Source organism: Pinus tabuliformis, chromosome 3_2, assembly GCF_031772625.1.
Source record: "Pinus tabuliformis cultivar Carrire ecotype Pingquan chromosome 3_2, CPIR1, whole genome shotgun sequence".
Classification (NCBI taxonomy): Eukaryota; Viridiplantae; Streptophyta; class Pinopsida; order Pinales; family Pinaceae; genus Pinus; species Pinus tabuliformis.
The window spans coordinates 252,019,363-252,026,862 of NC_142302.1; positions in this window are offsets into that span (position 1 = coordinate 252,019,363).

The window sequence follows — 7,500 nt, forward strand, 5'->3', positions numbered from 1 at the left end:
AGTTGTACTACTACATTGCATGTTGACTACTTGCACCTTTTGGCCTAGAGCTAGCTTCACTTGGACTCATGTTTAAGCCAACTTTTTACCATGACGACTGCAAAATCAACCTTGCATATCTTTGACCTCTGCAACTTGACACACCTTGACCTATGGAAGGAACTCACCTTTGAGTGTCATTGACCAATTTTCACCTCCCTGCATTGAGCATAGGAACGTTCCATTCCCAAGAACTAGATCATCTCTTTCACCGACACTCATTCTTTCCACTATACCATAGCATTCTTTTATTCTTTTTCAAGCTTAACAGAAAAAGACAAAAAAATTAAATATTCCAAAAAGAGTGGGAACGGGACAGTATTTCCATTTATTGTTGGCAGCTAGAGTCAGTCATCTCGCCCTTGAACAAAGCACTCAAAGCAAAGTCTCCTCTGTTTGGGCGGGATTTAGTTTGACTTAGGTACGCCTTAACCTTGTTATTGAGTCAGTTCTCCCCCGATTGGTTATCTCTTCGAATACAGAGTCATGATATGCTGCCACATATTCACATTGAGTCGTGCTTTGTTCAAGGGAAGTTAGCCTGAGTCGGGCTCTCTGTGGTGTCTCTTGACTCATTTTTCAGTCGGCCATCCGTAGTTGTCAGTATCAGGTCTATCATCACATCAGTTATATTGGTCCTTTGCTCGTGCCGGTTCGAGAAGGTCTCCATTGATTTCTTACTGGCGGGTCTTGTCCTTATCGATGACGACATCTTGCTCTGAGGATAGGCCTAGAGCTGCACCCTAGCCCTATTTTCATTATTGATAAGTCACCTTGTGCTCAGCATCGATCAGTATCATGGGTCTTTGACTGAGTGGCTTCCCTTGTGTTCGACATCAGCTTACATTATCACACATTGGGATTCGTGCAGTACCTTGGTTTCCATTTAACCCTATTGGTGGATACCTCACCTCTGTGTCAACTTCCATTATTGGTTGGTTCAGAGGGTTTCTGTTTTGTGCTAGCCACATCTTGTGTACGCTGGAAACATACTTCAGTTGGGTTACTACATCTCTTTCGTCTGATTCCTTCCACATTATTGGCCTACGGGTTACACTTGCGCTAGATTGATGAAGGATGCCTTAATGCCTTCCTTCTAGCGGATCTTCCCCTATCAACTCTAACTCATTGCTCTTGGGCAAAGATCTAGAGTCCATTTGGCAGTACCTTGGGGTTTGCAGTCATTAGTGGTAGATCCTTCGCTATCGACAGTGGAAACCATCACTATCTCCTGATCGATAGATTCTTACAGGTGTTTGACTCCAGCTCATCTATTCACACTTGTTGGATTGTACTGGGTACCTTGATGCTCATTATCATTATCAGTGAGTAGTCTCGTGTTTGTTAACGGTATACATCAATGACCGGTAATCAAATGATTTCTCACATGGTCGACTTCAGATCATTTATTCCCATGGTGTAGAAATGTACCACGGCAGTCGGTGAAGACCTTAGGTTGTATCAGCATTCATTGGTTCACTTGACAATTGCTCCTGTTGCTGCTAGTTGATACCACTCCACCTTATATGTTGCAGTCAGTCATGGCGACATTCTATATGCTGGCACCTGAGTTTGCAGTGTAGTACCATCCTATTCTATCATGTTCAGTTGGTACTTTTTGTGATCAGTTTTTGATATCAGTGATCCGGTTCATCCTTCAGTGTCATTGACATTCTTATATGTGATATTCAGACATGTACTTGCTTGATCACGATTAGATGATCCATTATGTATTTTCTAGTCATTTATACTTGTATACTTAGTGGATCTGCTTGTACTTGATATGCTAACATGCTTTACTTTTCTAAGCATGGGTATGCTCGCCTCAAACAGTGTTTCTTTCTGATCTCCTTTTGTGGCTTGGCAGGCTGAACTCTGGTGAAGTCCCTCTCGGTTTTTGACAGATTTCCTTTCCATGGACTTGCTTAATACATTTCGGCCATCATATCCCCCTTCTGAACTCATATATTAGGGAGCATTTGTTATAGCTCCAAATCTCAATCTTATGGTTTGTGATGCTGCACTCATGGCCCAGGGCAACCCCTCCTTCCAGACCTGGTCCAAAAATTTAAAAAACAGTGTTTTATCCCTTATACGCGACATTTCCCTGAGTTAAATATGTGTATACATGGGTAGACATATACCCAACCCACGTATATGTATTAAAACACTTAGAAAAATATAAAACTCCTTCATTTCGGGTGGAGATCGCAGGTTTTACCTGCTGATCACCTATTAGTGCCTGTGGCCCAACTGTTCCCAAACAACTCCCAACTAAAAAACTACTTTAGGAGAAGTATAAAAAGGCTTAAATGGGAAGGCCTAAAGGAGGAGAGAAGAGAGAGAAAGGTTATTATGCTAAGATTTCCCTGACCAGGTCTCAAGATCCTTATACCTCCTGCACTTCCCCCATTTTTACAGGAAACCCTTCTTTCCTTGTGTGTTGATGTCCATCTACTACTTGTGATATCATGGAGCAAGTCATGGAAGGAGTTTGTTAAAGGCTTGAGACTAGACGAATCCGGAGGAAGGCTTCGCTTGGAGCCTGCGAAAGGACGACTCAGGTGAAATTGTTCTTTTCTGTACTTTATTTGTCTATAATAAAAGAAACACGTGTCTTTGTTCCTGATATAAATATTCTTCATGTTTCTGATATTCATGTTAGAATTCATATGTGAATGGTTGTTTAAATTTCATAACTAACTACCTTTCTTTATAATATGAAGATGGTTTCTTTATAAGGTTTAGTCCATATACTGTTGTACTTTCTTGAATTTGTTGTTTTGTGGGTCAAGGGAGCAAAAGGAACTCCAAGAAGGGTTTGGACCCTGGAATGACCTTCTCAAACGTAGGACCTCAAGTATGTCCCTTATCATAGAATTTTCTTATGCTAGCATAATGGCTGTGTGGAATGTGTGTTTCTCTGTATAGACAAGTTTCAGTCTGCTAGGGTATCAGCCCAAGACCCTAGGGGAACTTTTCCCTTAACAAAATCTGAGCCCTTGGATGCAATAAGTGCAGACTTAGTAGGTTTACCATGAAAAGAAAAGGAAAGTTGAAAAGGGTTTGCTAGTTTAAGTGCACCCAAAAAAAAGGAAAAAATGCTAGGACGAAAGTAGGCAGGGTATGTAGATTGGTGTTGCAGAATGACACTCGTGATAGATTATGTCTCTAAATGTGTTAATATTTATCTCTATCACAAGTGCAAGGCAGATATTATACTTGATGCAGCTCAAGCGAGGCACGGTTATATAACTAACTCCCCTTCATACTTTTCCCTAAAGATCTCACTAATTTCCCCAAAGTATTAAGATCTGTTCTTAATATCATTAATAAACCACTCCTTCCCATTCTATCTCATTTCATAAAGATCGCCTAAGTAAAACCCTTTTTCACTTAGGAAAATGGCTACATTTCTCATATAAACCCTTATTCCCACTTTACCCTAAGTTTAAATATATGTAAAGTATTTAAGCTTGGCGCTTTCATTTCGTAATTCATATTAATTTTTAAACTCTTATTATATAAATCCAAAAAATTCTTACCCTTCTTGTATTATATAACCATATAAAACCCCGAAGTAATACATATTCCTGCCCTAGTTGAAATATAACCATACACAGTCTAAAAAACGGTTAATAAGTTGATCCGCAGTTTATTAAAAACCTTCTTGCCATGACAAAGGGATTAATTAACCATTGGGTTAATTAATAACCATTACCCGACCAATAAAACTGTGCCCAAAATGATTAAACATTGTATATTATGACGAGGCTCGCACAAATAAAGTTCCACCATATTCCATGCCCATCAGCCATTAGATTTTCGTCGCCACATCCAATAGCCTATATTGATATTGCGACGACCCTAACCACTAAACATTAACTCGTGGGGGTTCGCCGGTTTTGTGCCCGTACTCTACCACATGTCACCCATCTGGGGTGCTCCCTCGCCCTCCACCCAAAACCACTCAGCCCCAAAAGTGGTGCAGGAAAAACTGCTTACCACCCTTTGCTAACGCCATTCGCTTATGTCACCCACTTACATCATCCACCACGTCACTCCACCTCACTGATGTCACTCCGGTACCCGCATGTGTCATCCGCTTGTTAACGCCAAAAACTCCCGCCAACCATTGTTTTGCTGATTAAAATGAATAAAAAGCCATTTTTTGCTATAATTCTTTGCGCCCCACGCTCTCCTGCAAATAATGACCTGCTTCAGTTACAAACAGGCACCCGGCCACAAAGACACTAGCACCAAGCCCGCAGCTTGTCAGCCAACTCGCATTTGTATTGTTTTCCTCTTCAACGTAGAAAGCACAAATTGACAGAGATGAACAGGGTAAACATGGTCAAAGTGTATCAGACCAGAGTAGTTAAAGAGTATCAGTAAGAACAGGGTAGCCAGCATAGAATTGACCGAAGAATGACAGCTGCAAGCCGAATCCTAGGGCCTGCCTCCAGCACATTCAACAAAAATAGGACCATCACAACATCACTTATCTTTTTATATTTTTCAAGACTATCTGTTTCTATTTCTTGTAAACTATTTTTAGTCATCCTAGATATTATCTCACTGTGCTATGATATATTTGTTTTATAATTTGTTGCATAAATACCCCCTCAATTGGAGTATTGTGGGGTGGATTCCTAGTCTTTGTTGTAATATTGATTATTTGGAATAAAGAGCTGTTGGAATCAACTATTGTATGCCCTACTGGATGAAGAATTGAAGCAAAGGACTTGTCTCAAACTTCTTGAATCAACCACTGGATCAATAAGTCCCCTATATTTTGTGTTTTAAAGTTTTCTTAGTTTATTATATCATCTATGTTTCATAATCTGAATGATAAAGAAAGGATTAATTTCAGAATATGCTTGATTGCACTTCGTTTTTCAGTCATTATTGTTCTCTGTGTTTTCTTCAGAATTAGGATAAGCAGTGAAATCTTAAGTGCTCCTATTTCCTAATTCTTTCATGTTGATTATTTTTTAAAGAATGCTTAACTACTCCTTATCAGTAATCATCCAATTTCCCTCTTTAAATAGATTGAATGATCCTTAACTGCCCTTCACCCATTTGAGACCATTCCATCTGTTTCAAGTCCTTATTTATTCCCAGTTTGACTATCTTGCTCTGTGAAACCATCCTCTATTAAGAAATCCAATCCAGAAATCCATCTTCTTTGACTCCATTAGCCCAATGGACTTAACTACTCTGTCTTACCTCTCTGTTCTATTCAATCTCACCACGCACATTCACACAAAACCCTTGAACTTCATAACTAGCCTAATACCTTTAAAAACAAAGCTAAATCATAAAGAGAGAGCCCTCTCTAGATACAGATTGGCTAGATTATGTATCTAAAATATTGGTCTGTGGTTACCTCAGCCTCCTTTCCCCTTATTACAACTTTTGGGAAAACCTGAGTGATAACACTCACTACAAAGGTAATGCACCCAGTTGAACTGTACACTCTCCGCACACTGACAACCAAATAAATCACTAACATCGGAACCTCGTCTGTGTGACATTTTCTCGTAACATTTCCTGCAAGGATCTATGTGCAAACCTTCATCGCAGGGTCAGTGATTGAGGTTATAGAGTACCTATGTGAATTCTTCTTGAGCTTGAATTTATCCTTCATTTTTGCTGCCAGGTGGCGGTCGCTTGTCTTTTTGCCAAAATCCTTGGCTTGATTCAACCCTGACTGTGACAACAACGTGATCCGATGGATCAACATATTAGTGATGGGGGTTGGCATGCTCAACCACAAAAAATTGTCATGCACCAGGGTTAGGCACTTCTTGATCACAATCAGACTAATGTTGGAGCAGTGGTAGTGGGGCGACTATAATAGTCTCAGCAACCCCGACTAATTCACTCCGCGAATCCATTCCATTGCCTCCAGCACGGTGACACCTAATTCTTTGTAGAACACCCTCTTCATGTAATTTTCTATTACCAAGTAAGGGAACCTCTCATGGTTCACTAGATCCCAATATTCTAGCCTGAGATGTGGAATCCATGCCAAGCGCGGACCTTCAGAAGTGATTTTTTCCGGTAGAAGGGGTGTATTAAGGAAGAATTTTCTTGCATTTGGGTCCTTAGGGACCTTCACTTTCCCCTTGCGTGGAGGGATGTAATCCAGAAACTTGGATATTGGATCTGCCCCCTCAGTGTCTATGTCCTCCATGCCCTCTTAAGCCTCCAAGTCCACTAATTTTCCCTTCTCTTTCGCACTCAGCTTGTCTCTCTTCTGAGCCTGGGTGGCTACATGCTTCCTCGATGACTCGCACATCAGCATCGGCTTCTTCTGCTTATCCTTATTAGGTTTGGGGACTTCTTTCACTGGTTTAGGCTTTGGCCTAGGCAACCTCAACACCATAGGCACTGTAGCTGGCATCTCCATGCTCATCACCTCTGGAACGGCTCCCTCAGAGGCAATAACTCCCCAAGAAATAGTAGTCTCTCCTCGTCCAGACATGGAGCTGAGAATGAACCGCTGGGTATCCTCGGGTAACTTATCAAATACAGAAGCAGCGACTAAATCAACAAAAAATTGAGGATTCATAAATAGTCGACAACTCAACATAGAAATTTTAAGGATGCAAATAGTTTTTCATTGGATGGCCATGCATAATTTATAGGTGAATTTGAATTAAAATTCAATCATTGCCCCCACAATCTGTCAATAAATGGTGAATTGGCGGTAGATTTCCAAAGATTTCCCTCTTAAATTTAGCCTTAAATGCCTTAATTGTTGTCCCCCACTCCCCTTAACTATCTCCTAGTAGTCAAATCATGAACATTGACTATAACAGTTACTTTTTGGCTGCATTGCACGGTCTCTCCCCTATAGCACAACTCCCTTCGCACTTCTTCTAGTACTGTGACAACATTCATTTTCGCGCAGCCCCCCTGTCGTGCAGCTCTACCAACTAGGTAGTGTAGTTTAGAGTCTCGTGCCTCCTTGCAGCTTCTTGGAGCACTAAGACTGTGCTACCATCATGTAGTCATTGGGCCGGATCCTTGGTATATGGCTTCAATCGACTGCCATTTTCCCTTCCCAGAAATGGGTCTCCATTCAACTTCGCGAGCTGAACTAATCCACCAACTGTAATCTCTTTGATAACATATGGGTCAAGCTAGTGCATTTGAAATTTTCCTGGAAACTTATAAAACTTAATATTATATAATAAAACCAAATCATTTACCTTGAAGGTGCGCCATTTGATGTGTCATTCGTACCAAGCTTTTCATGTCCCTTCGGAACCTGCTGATGGAATCCAACCAAAAACCTATCTTCCTTGAGCTCCATAAGCTATGCGAGCCTTTTTTCGAAGGCTTTGTGGTCCGCCATTACAGTGAAATCCACTATGCATAGACTAGGCACAATGTATTCCATAAGCATTACAACTTCTACACCATAGACCAATTGAAAAGGTGTCTGACCAG